Consider the following 15,200-nt stretch of genomic DNA (forward strand, 5'->3'; position numbering starts at 1 on the left):
GTATGTTTGTTATGTTTTAAATCAAAAAGGTGTGCTTTCCATGTGTGGTGAGTGACTCGGTAGTTAAATTACCTGAGCCTCATTTTACTCATCTGTAAAATGGGGGCAAGTTACGCTGAGCTTCAAAACAGTGTGTGTAAGCACTAAGGAGGCACCAGGCGGCGAGGCCGCGGCGGCCCTGGCCGCAGTGGGCGCCCGTCACCGCTCGTGTGCTCGCCCGCGTTTCTTCACGCGTGTAGTTTCTGGGTCTTCATGCTCTCAGGCCAGCAACGTGTCCGGGTTTGGAATTTGGTAATAACTTCATAGCCACAGTGGCTTTGGCGGCTGTAGCAGGCATATTAACAAGAGTAGAAATTAGCAAATGTTATGCCTGTCAACGCAGGCCATTTTAAACTAGTGTTACTCACGAGAACAGCCAAAGTGTAATGTTTGGAGATTTGCTTTTACTTTTTAAATAAAAGAATAAATAACCAAGGCAAACAATTGCTAACTATCTCTTAATATTACTGCTATTTAAAAATGTGTATTAACTCTGGGGAGAAGAGGTAGAAGGCTAACAATTCTTTTTGCCTGGGAAGGTACGATGTCATTGAATCGGTTTATAATTTTGTTGTGATATTGATCTTATGTTGCTATTCCTGGCTCTTAGACTTCTGAAAATGCTTATAAAAATTTCATTTTAGGCAGCCTCACAGCTGTTTGTAGTCATCAGATAGCCTGTGTGTGTGTGTTCAGATTTAGGGCTGGAAGCACCAAAATGCCTCAGAATCAGGATTACACAACGTGGACCTCCTGGAACCTCGTTTTTTAACAGACACACATTGTTGCTATAAAAAATCTCGTTCTAGATACAAATGATGTTCATATCCCAATCAAATAATAAAATGTACATTTACACCTGTTTTATACAACCTACATAAAGATTTCTTTTTATCATATTGGTTTTTAAAACACTGCACATGATTCCTGTTCTTTCTGACATGAGGTTACCCCTTTTCGTTGACAACCACACTAATGCAGAAAGGAAAGAAGCTATAGATTTTGTGAGGCTCTAAGCCAAATGCTTCTAGCATTCTCTCCAACTCCTCCTGGAAATGGAGAAGGGAATTGCTACTGCGTTGCCTCTTTGTCATTTCTTTTCCTGTAAAATACATTAAGTCATGGAAAATTTAACCACTGCATTTATTCTTGATAGTCATGGGAAATAGCAACAAGGCTATGAATTATAATGAGAATACGACCTAGATGGAATTTATTTTTGATAATAATTTTTAATTTTATTTTTCATTAAATTAGGTCTAAAGATATTAAAGAGATTGCATACTTAAACTATTTTTAACATATAGTAAATATCTCCTTTATAAACATTCTTAAAATTAATGTTAAAATATTAAATTTATAATACTAAACTCAGATAACTAGACCTAATATTAATGGAGGGGATTATTAACTGGAAATATATACAGGTGCCTTTTATTATTATTATTATTATTATTATTATTATTATTATTGACACTATTACAGATGTCCCCTGGTGCCTATTTTCTTTTGACAAAAAAACTTTGGAGATTGTAAAGTTTTCCCCTCTCTGTATATTGATATGTTCTCCTGATTATGTAAAACTGCTCTACACTTTTTCTGTGTTTTAAAATTCTTTCCAAACACGATTTAGAAAAAGAACAAAGTTGAAGGACTTCAAGAAATACTACAGAGCTACATTGATCAAAACAGTGACGTGTTGGTGGAAGAACAGACAGATGCACCCGCAGAACAGAATAGAAAGCCCAGAAATAAGCCCACATAAAAACAGGCCATTCATCTTTGACAAAGCAGTGAAGGCAAGGGAATGGAGAGAAGACAGTCTGCTTAGCAAACGGCACGAGAACTGTGTGCAAAAAAAAAAAAGTATTAACTAGAGCATAGGAAATATAGTCAATAATATTGTAATAACTATGTATGGAACCAGTTGGGCACTGGAAATACCAGGGGCACACTTTATAAAGTATATGATTGTCTAACTACTACGCTGTACACCTGAAACTAATACAAAATAGTATTAAATGTGAACTGTAATTGAAAAAATTTTAATAAAAAAAGTTGTTACAAATTAAAAAAACGGACCAAGTCACATTGTTACAAATACTTTTTGTTGCCCTTTTAATGATTTGTGAAATACAAGACTGAGCATAGTAATTGAATGTCTTTTAAACTGTCACCTAAATATCATTTTTCCTTTGAAAACTACAATGTCTCTTAGTCCTAATGAGTCATAAATCAATTACTGTTAAACTCATGTCTCTGATTCCAGGTTAAAGAGCAGCACACAGTTAGTTGATTTACATTTTTATACCCCAATAAATTGCTTTTGCTATGTTAAAAAAAAAAAAAAGAATTATCTAGATAGGCCTTTATAACCTTCACAAAAATTAACTCAAAATGGATCAATGTAAAATCCAAAAACAGAAAGCTTTTAGAAGATAACCTAAGAGAAAATCTGGAAGAGCTTAGGTATGGTGACAACTCTTTAAACACAACATCAAAGGCGCAATTTGTGAAAGAAATAATTGCTAAACTGAATTTCATTAAAATTAAAAAAACATCTGTTTTGTGAAAGATAATGTCAAGAGAGTAAGAAGATAAACCACGGACTAGGGAAAATATTTGTAAAAACACCCTGTCTGATAAAGGACTGTTTTTCAAAATATAAAAAGCACTCTTAAATCTCAACAATAAGAAAATGCAATTAAAAGCTAAGCAAAAGACTTAAAGTGACATCTCACCAAAGAAGATAGAGATAAAAAATAAGCATATGAAAAGATGCTCCACATCACATATCATTAGGGAACTGTAAATTAAAATGCTGAGATACCACTGCACACCTGTTAGAATGGCCAAAATGTAAAATACTGACACCAAATCCTGGCAAGGAAGGGGAGCAAAAGGAACTCTTATCATTGCTGGCGGTGCAGCCACTTTGGCAGATAGCTTGGCACTTTCTTACCAAACTAAACATACTCTTAACATATGATCCAGAATTGCACTCCTTGGTATTTACCCAAAAGAGTTGAAAATATGTCCACACAAAAACCCTGCACACAATGTTTATAACAGCTTTATTCATAATTATCAAAACCTGGAGACAACCAAAATGCCCTTTAGGAGGTGAGTGGATAAATAAACTTACATCCAGATAATGGGTTATTATTAGGACTAAAAAGAAATGAACTATTAGCCATGAAAAGACATGGCGGAAACTCAAATGCATATTACTAAGTGAAAGAAGCCAGTCTGAGAAGATTACATACTGTGGGATTCAACTATATAATGTTCTGGAAAAGGCAAAGCTGTGGAGAGAGGAGAGGTCAGTGGTTTCCAGGGCTTGGGGGGAGGGAAGGACAAGTGGGCAGGACACAGAGAATTGCTAGGGCAGTGAAATTATCCTGTAGGCCACTGTAATGATGGGTACAGGCCATTATATCCGTCCAACTCCATAGCATGTAAAACCCTAACATAGAGCCCTAATGTGAGCTATGGACTTCGGGTGACTAGCATGTCAACGCCAGGTCATCAGTTATAACAGATGTGCCACCCTGGGGGGAGATACCGACGGGGGCTGGGGGCAGTGTTGGTAGAGGGGCAGGAGGCCTATGGGAACTTGCTTACTTCCCACACAGTTCTGCTGTGAGCTTAAAACTGCTAAAAAAGAAAAAGAGATAAGTAAGTAAATAAATAAATAAATAATAAATAAATAATACATTTTTTAAAAATCCATTTAGCTGTACAGTTGAAGAGCTTTCACCTAGCCTTCAACCGGAAGCGATTGATGTGCATTGTAATAACACACTAGAAGGCTAATATCAAGGAAAAAAGCTAATAGAATTCTTAAATGCCACCTTCCCAATGATGAATATTTTCAATTAAAGTTATATGCTCACAGACTGAGATGATTCTTTAGTAATATCCATGTGTGTGAAAGACATTTTCAAAGGGGAAACAGCGGATCAGCACTAGCAGGTGAATATCCGCAGCTGGTTTTGACGCTAGGGAATACTAATTTTGAATCCCACTTAAGCAAAATGTTATCCCCCCAAACAGACTTCTCTTCTTCTCATATGGAGGCCTATATTTTCAGCATTATACTCACTTATCATGATTATTTCAGTTTTATCAGGAAAGATTTTGTGGAAATTACGCAAAAACATAAGCCTCTTTTTCCAGCCCCAGCATCTCCCTCGTGTCATCTTCCCTCAAGGGGCGCGTGCACTGCGCAGGCCGGCGGCGCTCAGCCCGTCCTGTCCCGCGGCCCAGCCGCACCGCGCGGTGCGCTCCTGGCGGCGTCGGGGGCCCTCGGGCCTCACTGCAGGCAGCGGGCGCTGGCAGCCCCGCTTCGCTGGCACCCAGGCCCCCCGCTCCTTGCCGAGGGCCCTCCTTGGGTGGCAGCCTCCTGGCTGATTCCCTGCTGCCTCTCAAGCCCCGTCTCGGCTCCTTCTCCTTCCTCTGCTAGCTCCCCAGAGCTCTCTTTTCTGCCCCCTGACTGAATTCGTAATTCCAAGAGCTTCAGTTTCTACCTCAATCGTAGTGAATCTCAAGGACACGCTTTCAGGATAATCACGTTCTCTCCTCGGGTGCCACGTGGCTGTTACACACAGCAGCCTCAGGGCATCTCTCCCGGGTGTCCCATGGAATCGAGCTCCGTGTGCCCAAGCCTGACACGATTTCACCCAGGAGGGCTGGCTCCCCCTCCGTGACCCGAGGAAAGGACGTTCCTACCTGCCGTGCGGCCCCACGACCCGCAGACACCCTCTGCTTCTTCTCTTACCACCAACATCCAGGGTGACCCGTGGGCTCCTCCTGCCAGGTCTGACCTACGTGCGGGTCCCCTTGTCTGCGCTCCAGGGTGTTGGGAAAGGACCCTGGCTTTGGTTCTGGACCACAGAAAAGCCCCTCGCTGTCCCGGCCTCCCGCACATTCCCCAGGCTGCCTTCAGAGCGCTCATTCCAAACGCTGGATCCTGTGCAGGCCATGACATTTCCAGGGTCACCACGTGGGCGGGAAGATTCATTTCTTACTCCTCCGATTGCCATGTAGAAGCATTTCCCCAGTACAGGTTTCCCCACTATCTGAAAGCAGAGCATTCTTATGAAACCTTTCGTAAGACGAAATGACATAAAGCTAAGAAACAATCATCATTAATTTATGTGGGGAAAAATTTTGAGTGTTCCCAGACCCCCAAAATAATCTACCAAATCTCACCAAATAACACATAAAAACCTAAAATAACACTAACTGCCGTAAAAGTGGCAATGATGTGGGAAATACACAGCCTACGTAAGGTAGAAATAACGTATGGGAAATGTAGCTTCACTTTCCGGTGCACACAATTCGCTGCAAACACACTGATCGCTAATTTTGCTTTTCAACTTTTTTTTTCTTTTTTGTAAAAATCATAAATCCTCTTTGTATGTCTTTTGGTCAGGAACAAACAGGTACTGATGTAGGTCTTTCGTAAAAGTAAAGTGGCAAAAGTGAACTTTCAACGAGCAGGGATGCCTGCGCTCCCTGAGCTCCCGAGCTGCACGAGGGGCTCATTTCTCCTCAAATGGAGAGTTGGCTTCATTGGTGACTTTGGAAAAACAACTGCTCAGATGGTGCCCTTCTTGTCCTATTGGGAGTCAGCAGGATCTGCAACTCCATCCCTGCCCCTCCGGGAAGACGACGAATTTCTAGCACTGCCTTAGGCCTGTACTTCCAACTCTGGCATTCAGGAGGGAGCGCATGCCTTTCCGCACACCTCAGCACCGCGTGCCAACCTCGCCGGTCAGCAATAAAGGGGACATTTCATTTTTTATATTAGCCTATTTCTCAATCTGTTTAGAATTCCTGTGGAATAAGTTTTGCTATTTATTGGGCCCCCTCAAGGTCCAAGAACTTGCTGTTTTGGCCAGTAAAATTAAAAGACAGGCAAGGAATGACATTTGAGGAGAGAAATAACAGATTGGGACTCCTGGAAGGGCCCTGGTTTTTACCTTAGCTACTTGCAGAGGCTTACTGTTTATTGTGGCTGTTTTTCCCGGTGTGGCCCTGGCTTTTGTCTGTTGTGTCCTGACCAGGCAGCTTTAGATAGCTCACCAACAGCTGTGTTTCTAGAGTCAGAACTGAACATGCTGGTCTTTGGGAAATAGCAGGTCAACTGGAACTATAGCAAACATGGGCCTTAGAATAATATGTGGGCTGCGATAGCCAGGCCTTGGTAGGGGGTGCAGAGAGCCTGCCCACATTCCATTTTTTTTGAAAGTATGTTCTGGTCCAAAGGAGGGAACAGTAGAACATTTAATAGTAGAGATTCCAGGAATTTAAGGGGCCCTGTCTACCATGTAACTTCAGATTGGCTCTTGATTTGTTAATTATAAAATTTCTAACCACGGCTCTTGGATTCTGTGATCCAACGTTGGATCAATAAGCAAGCAATAAAGAATAAGTCCCTTCTTCTAAAAATAATCTGTCCTTTCCTTGTTGTAATTACAAAGGTTAAGAAGGCAGTTTACAAAGCCTTTGCTTGAAATGCCTTCTCTTTGATGGTTTTTAAAAACATGCTCCTGTTTTCCTATCAGAACAAGAGAATAAGAAAATTGAAATCAAAATAAAGAGGAAGTGAAATCTTTTGGAGAGAGGTTGAAACTGTAGGGAACAGATTAGACCTGTGGCAATGAGGTTGCAGAGCCAGGATAGACCGTGTAGGCAAATACAGCAGGAAAGAGGAAATGCACTAGGAAAAGCAAGTCCTCACCAACCTTTTAGAAGAGGAGACTAGTTCTTCCTATTTCTAGATCTTTAATACATTTGAGGACTAAGTAAATCTAAGAGAGGAAAAGCAAAACCTCTGAGAGCAGCAGACGGGAAGACCTCTCCCAACAGCAGTCGGAATCAAGAACACAGTGGAAAGTACCCTCTCAAAGTCACAAATAAGGGTTTATAGTATCGCAGAAAAATGCAGCTCAAGGCCTGGAATACAAAAGCACCAGCCCTCTCCCCCACCAAAAGAAAAGTAGCATTGGGAGAACACAGTAGAGTTTCTGCCCTCAGCTGGTATCTAAGGCTTTAGACTGCTCAGTGTAACTGTAGTTTGGTGAGCTTTCCAAAGACCTGCAATTAGGAGAAATATGGGAGTGGGGAGGAAATCTCAAGGCAGCAGGTTTTGCAGGTCCAGTAAAGCTGTTGCACAGCTGGGGGACCCCACTGTGCCACTGTGTCAGAGATGCAAGATGGTCACGAGAGACAATGAGGACTTTGTGGCCGGGGGGAGCCCCCTCTCAGTATCACAAAAGGCTGCCAGAAGCTTGGACTCAGTGGGGAAGCAGAAAAGAAATGGGGGGAAAGGCACCTCAAATAAGATCTGGTAACAGGGGTTCACAGCTGAAACATCTAAACACCAATAAAGCAGATGCTATCCCTTGATAGAAAAGAGAGTCTCAGATAGATGTTTCTTCCTTTAGGTCTGTTAAATTTATAATACAAATCCCAGGTCTTGCTGTGACATTTCCCTACACTGAGTCTGCTGAGTTCGCTGGGCATAGATGGCAGACACCTGCCACGGCTGAAAGAGGACACATCTCATGTAGTCCCGTGTTCCCCTCATTAGCACGTACTTAAAATGACCCACTGTCAATGCACATGGTTGTCATGGTGCCAGGGAACAGAGGATGGAGTGGATGGGACGAGTGCTTATGTGAGTATTTCAGTCAGAGTCACTAAGCCATAACTTACATTCTTTAATCAAAAATAGTGAAAGATGAATCAACAATGCAGTCGCTCAGGAATTCATTATATATCATTACTCGTTTGCCGCGCAGACGTGAGCATCTGAAATTTACAAGCTAAATAATTCCAAACTGTGCCTGAGATAAATCTGCAGGCTGCGGTCAGAGTGCAATCACACAGCAATTGCCACGTGAGCTACATTTCTCCTTGCCTTCACTTTGATACATGTGGCTTTGCTATTTTGAAAATAAGACTACCCAATTAATTTGATTAAATAAATTTTAATTGATTATTTAAAAGCCTTTTGAAAAGCTATGTAATAGTAAAATAAGTAAAATCTGATTTTTTAAAATTAGTCTAAAGAATAAATAAAACATGACTTTGGCTATCAGGGACTAGAGGAAGGAGGAAATAGGGAGTCATTGTTTAATGGGTTAAGATGTTAAATTTTGCGCCTGGCCAGGCGTGGCTCAGCGGTTGAGCATGGATCCAGGAGATCTGGGTTCGGTTCCCAGTCAGGGCACATGCCTGGGTGGTGGGCTGGATCCTCGGTGGGGGGCGTGCAGGAGGCAGCCGATCAATGACTCTCATCATTGATGTGCCTCTCTCTCTCCTTTCCTCTCTCTGAAATCAATAAAGATATACTTAAAAAAAAGATGTTAAATTTTGCAAGATGACAAAACCTCTGGAAATCTGTTGCACAACAGTGTGAATACACTGAACACTTCTCACTGGACACTTAGGGTGGATGCGGGGTAGAGGGGATCAATGGGGGGAAAGAGACACCTGTAATACTTTCAGCGATGAAGATAAACTTAAAAAAACAACAATTAAGATGGTAAATTTTATGGGGTTTTTTTAGCACAGTTAAGAAACGTTTACACCTTTATTTCATCTGGAACTAGTGTTCATTATACTATGCTGGCTTCTTATGTGTAAGTTTCTGTGCAGTTTTCCGATGCTGAAATCCCGCTTTTTTTCCAGGCTGGAGCCATGGTACGCGAGTGCCTCAGGTGCAAAACTTAAGGATGTACAAAATTTAAGGAGGTGCTAAAATCTCCACAGTCAAAATAAGTAATATTTTATTTTAATACATTATTTTTAAACTCTGAAATTAATACAAAAATTCCATGATGAACAAAAACCACAATCTAAATAAAGACAGGATCAGTAAAGCTGCCGTGCAGACCCATACTGAAGCCCAAGGCAAAGGGAAAATCAGTAACGCTGATCCATGGCTAACTTTTTTGTCACCACTTACTCTCAGATGATCTTGCCCTAATCTCCCCGAGACAGAATCCATCGGGTCTCAACCCCTTTCCACTTCCTCATCTTCGCCTCAAAACTCTCACCTGGCTTCTCCTCACTCCTGCCCCTGAGAAGTTATCCCTGCGGGCTTGGTGGTGTTTGGACTCATCTCCCTTAGTCACCGATCTTCCCTGGTTATGTATTTCGGGTGAAGGCCCCATAGTCTCAGATGCTCAGGATTGACCTGGTGCTCTATCTTGTCAACGGCTGTATCCATGCGATTGTGAATTTTAATTCTAACTGTGGATTCAAATCCAATCGTTTATATCCTTATTTGCTGCTCTCTGCTTCTTTAACATAACAGATGTGTTTGCAACCGCAATTGGTTGCCAGTTAAATACTATTAACGCGCTTCCTTTGTGCTCAGGTCCGTCTCTGAAGGACTTTGCTTTTCCTCTACACTCATGGACCTTGCAGCCAGTTCCCAAGAGCCAGACACCTTTTCCATTACATCTTCAGTGATAAATAAAGCTGGAAATAATCTCCCTGCTTCTCTATGACTAGAACTTTTATATAGTCACATGTGATTTAAATCCCTAATTTAGATCTTATTTATGACTCGTGTCTCATCTCTTACAAACTGTAAGCTCCCAGAGAGCAAGGCCCATGTCTTTACTCTCAACACGGAGCAGAGTGTTGAAACTTGCGTGTGTCTGAGCATCTGAGTGTGTGTCTGAGCATCTGAGTGTGTGTGTGTGTGTGTGTGTGTGTGTGTGTGTGTGATGACTAGGCGAGTAATCAATTTGAATCTCTTTAGCTAGTAATTTCTCTACATTATAGATCACATAATACTAGCCACTTAAATGCTCTTGGCCCTAAGAAGAAAATAGAAAGAGGTTCATGAAACTTCACAAATAAAATGTCTCCTTAGGGGATTGAACATTTTTTATTTGTTTATAAGTTAGAAAGCTAAAATGTTTTAAAATGTTCAACATGTCCTCAGCCCAAGGGAACCACTGGAGTACAACCAAATATATTAACACTATCACCTTAAAATAAAGTGGATCTTTTTCAAGCTTAGAATAATGATTATCTCAAGTGTGCTTCTAAGAAGACCAGATCATTTTTACTCTAATTAAACTCAATAATATCCCGCTGAAGTTATTATTTTGAAAGAATAGTACCACATAATATCCACACTGATATCTACACAAAACAAAAATATTATTTTTACCTTCCACAGTAATAAAGTGGGTTTAGATTACAGGTGGAGAAATAGCTTTTCTAATTTCCCAGATATTCCAGGGGGAAATAATTACTTTTCAGAGAGACTCCCAGGAAATGGCTTACAGACTTCCAAATGCAGTTTGAAAAGTTATTTGACAAGAGGTTTTTGAGCAACTATTCTGCAGAGCACTTCTCCAGACTCAGGGGGTATAGAGAGTGAGAAAGAAGCCATGGTTCCGTCTTTTAGAGTTTTCAGATTTGGATAAACACAAGCCTTGTAAATTATGTAAAAGAAGAAACTTCAACCTAACACACACTCCAGTGTAAACTGCTTGATTTAGGTTATAGCTGCTCTAAGAATAAAGATAATGTGAAACTCACAGAGGGTTGTGGTGGTTAGGGCTTCATGGCAGGGCTATGCTAACCAAGAATATCATTAATCTTTATTTGGACAAAACTAGAGAAGAGAGAATTCTCAGAAAAATGTGGAGAGTAAACGAAAGCATACTTGAGCAGAGCAACACTATGATGGAAAACAAGTGAACCTGGAAATTCAAGTGCAGCTTGGGTCAATTCAAGTACCGAGCTAAACAATAGAAGAAGTTGACAGATACTTAGAATTTCCAAATTATGTATGTTTTCTTCACTTAATAAGTGTTATTATAGAAAAATATAATAACAGTGTGCAGCAAATATTTATGTCCTCTAAAAATTTATCTCATGAAATATGAATATATTCGTTGAGAGTTAATTCAAAAGTAATTGAAATTCCCTTATTCTTATGGTTATAATCATTCATACACTCATTATTTCATTCAAGAAATATTTTTAAATGCTTACTATACTCCAAAGTAGGACCCAGGTATAACTGAATTTCACAGCTTCCCAGGACATTTTGCAGTACAGTGAGGATTCTGGTAAACTGCTCTAGGGTGGTATAAGCTTTTCTAACTTGAGTGTTTAAGAATCAGCTCATAAACTTGTTAAAACTGCAACATTGTGGTTTTGCCCAGGGTTAGATAAAACTCAGCAATCTATAATTTTAACAAGCAACTTCAGCCCTTCTGTTTTAGATGGTTCAGCCAAAGCCTATGTTGAAAACACCTCCCGGGGACCAGAACCGAGTGCAAAAGCAATTCCACTTGAGGCCATAATGGAACATCTGAGACCTAACTTACTCCTAACCATATACAATTAGACAACTGGACAAAATAAATAAAACTACTGGTTTTTACCGTTGGATAATAGGGGTTGTAAGACTTATCCCTTAAAGAAGGGTGAGATAGGACAGGGACAACCACCCCTCATCTCTTAGATATTTAATCTCTGTCATCTCCCTTGGGATACAATATTGTTTTTTATTTCTATTGGCTGGGGGCAGAGAATTTTCAGAGGCTTCCACTTTCAACTTCCCAGCACGGTAGCCCTTATTCACAAGCCATGAACCCAATGCGGGTCTCCCTCCAACTGACAAGTACATGAACCCCAATAATATATTCCCATCTCCACATAAACTGAGAGCGTGGTACCTCCAGACAATGGGCCCTGAAGAAACAAGGTGGAAATAACCATATACTACTGCAAGGTCAACTAAGTAGTAGTCTAGACATGGTATCCTTGCTAGAACAGAATAATAAGATTACGAGTATGTGGTTTGCAGCCATTGATGTGGAAAATATATTCTCTTCTATCAGAGTTAAGAGGATCAAAACAGTCACTATTCGGCGATGTGGACAACAATATTCATTTACAGTGCTGCCCAGGAATAAGTTAACTCTTTCCCCTTCTGCGTAATATGTTCCGAAGAGACCTGGCCCACCTGCATATCCTGCAGAACATCACCTTGATCCATAATATCAATGATATCAAGCTGATTAGTTAGGAAAAGCAAAATGATGCTGGTAGAGGCAATACATGGTACACCTAGGAATACTGCTTTGGCTCATATATATGTGACTCTAGGGGCTGCCGGTTTGAGTAGAGAAAAGGGCCCTGTGACAGATTCGAAGTTTCCTAGAAGCAGCCCTTTCACTAGGGTCATACAATAGGGCAGGATCTATGGTGGCAGATGCAGCAGTGGCCTTAAGACCTACAGTGTTGAGTTTACAGTGTTGCGTTAATGGGGCAAGTCCCTTCGGGAGAATCACAATGTAGGCCTACGGTTCTGAAGGATTCTGTAATAAAACTACCCATCTGCAGCAGTGAATTAATTGCCATCTGGGAAAGAAACCCTGGCATGCTGCTAGTCCTCCTAGAGGTTGATAATCTGACCATAGAACATTAAGTCAGCGTGTGGCCAGACCCGTTCATTTAAGCTGGATTATGTTAGACCTGCCAAGTCATAAATATGGATGTTCTAAGCAACGGTCTATTGAAAAAGGTAAATAATTCATCCAAGATTGAGTTTAAGCAGGAGCTGAAGAGTGAACTGCATGAGAAGATAGACTTCAATTAAAAAATAACAAACAAAAAAACACTTCATTTTTTAGAATAGCTTTAGATTTAAAGAAAAAAATTCAAAGTACAGAAAGTCCCAATGTATCCCACACCAATACTTAGATTTGTATGGTAAATATGTTATAGTTAATGAACCAATATTGATACATTATTATTGACTAAAGTCCACATTTTATTTCATTTTCCTTAGTTTTTACCTAATGTCCTTTCCTGTACCAGGATCCCATCAATATTAGGTATCTAATACCATGCCACACTCAGTCATTTGGTTTCATTTTTAAAAATAAATTTGATTTCATAATAAAGAAGATTTGTTTATTAAAGTTACTTAGAAGAGAATAATGTTACTAAAAAGCAGGATTTGCCTTTTTGAAATTTCTCTAAAAATTGTAAATGTGTAATTTCATAAACCTTGGTCTCCTCTGTCAAGGAAACTCCTTCCTATTATGCAAATAACTTGTGTCTGGGGTGTCAGTTGCCCCCCGATGACATGATCGGAGAAGCATGCACCTCTCACGTATGGCAGGTTACCTGCTGACCCACAGGCCTCTCATAGAAGAGAGAGAGTGTTGACCCACTTCTCCACCTTAGAGAGACACAGCTCTTCCATTCACATTTAACCAGACCTGTTCTACACAGACTCCACATGATACAGGCCTTGCTGTTCTTTTATAGGATTTGGGTGCATATCCCACAAAAATATATAGTAGAATGACTTGTATTCCAGAATGGAGGGGAGAGATCTCATAGCAGTTAGACTTCTAGAAGATTTTTCTCAGAAATGTAACTTTCAGACTCTCATCCTCTCTAGTTCCCTAGTACACATCTGCTTTATCTGTGGGTCAACCTGAGGCTGCCTGCAGGTCTAGATTCCTGGATCGCGCGGGACAGAGGGAGGGCTCACTGCAGCATCTTCCCCTAATGGCCGAAACTGTAGCACTGTTCTCATTCCCTCTACCCAGCCTGAGCTGCCTCTAATGGTTCTTTCAGGAAGGTTGAATACAAATTCCAGTGCAGCAGTTCTATATGTATCACATCTGTGGTTCTTCAATTCAGTCATTTCATTTATAAAATAAAATTTCATCTGTTTTTCACCTTCCAGAAATTTGCTAAAGCTCTTCAATAATTCAAAGGCCCCATTCCATTTTTATTATGATTTATTTTTTAATGTGTTTTCAAAATTATTACATGAGTATTTATAGATTGGCATTGATTTTTGTATAGGTTTTTAACAACTAAACTGACTACCTTTAAAAATTTAAAGAGTTTTACTTTTGCCTATATTTCCTTCGCTATATAATTGTATTTTGTGGAAATAATATTTTTTTCAAAATTTATTCATTATTTTCCTTGTAATATCAAAGAGAAGATTCAGGGTCCTTCCCCCCTTCCCCCCCGCCCATTATTGAGCTGGAGGTCCTAGCCAACTTAGTAAAATTAGAAAAAGGAATTAAAGAATATAAAATCATAATTTTAAAAATAAAAATTTCCTAATTTACAGATAATATAACAAAGAAAACCTAAGAAACAGCTATAGAAATGCTATTGATATTAATGAGAGCTCAGCAATGTTGTTGGATATGAAATCAATGTTAATAACTGGAGCAATTCAAACTATAACTTCCTTCAAAATATTGTACTTTAGAAATATAATTCACAAATATACAATCTGCAATAACAAAAGTTCATTCCTATCCTTTACAAATTGTTCCAGAAAACAGAAAGGAGATAAACAGTGCTCGGTTCGCTTAATGAGGCTAGTGTACCCTTGATTCTAAAATCATATTAGAATAACTGAAGAAAATAAAATCATAGGATTTCATATATGTGTAGAGAATAAACATCCTAAATAAAATATTCTATGAATTACAGCAGTTTACTAAAAATAATTATCATGATCAATGGCATTACCCCTGGAAACAAAGAGTAATTCAATATTAGGGGGAACCTATCACTGGAATTCACCACTTTAATAACCTAATAAGAAGCTCATACTATCTTCTCAGTCAGTGTAGAAACGGTTTGTCACAAAATTTAATACCTAAATATGCAAAAAAAACCCCACATAATTTATAGTAACCAAGAAAAGAAGTAAACTTTGTTTGTGAAAGATTGATCCTGAGAACACCTAGACTCGCTTTAAGATCAGGAAAAATCAAGACGCCTGCCGTCAGTCCCGTTGACCCTCGTGGGGCATCAGCCACGCAACCGGCCGCGGGAGGGGCAGCGAGAGCGCCCAGAGCTAGGGGAACTGGGGCGTACAACACGCACCCCACATGGTCCCCGCCTGCGCAACGGGGCGTGAGACACATCCCACCATGTCACGTAGGTGCAGCCGGATTGGGAAAGAGGTTTTCAGGAGCATGCGTCAGCGGGAGTGAGAGAGACCGCGGTCTGGCACCCTTGCCGAATCTGCGCGGAGCCCGCCTTCCTCTTGGGTCTCCCCTTTCACAGGAGGCTAGGGCGAGAGCGGCCCTGCCCTTGGAAAATACCCGATCCGTCTGGCCGCG

This window comes from Miniopterus natalensis, chromosome 1 (genome assembly GCF_054644295.1).
Source record: "Miniopterus natalensis isolate mMinNat1 chromosome 1, mMinNat1.hap1, whole genome shotgun sequence".
NCBI lineage: Eukaryota > Metazoa > Chordata > Mammalia > Chiroptera > Miniopteridae > Miniopterus > Miniopterus natalensis.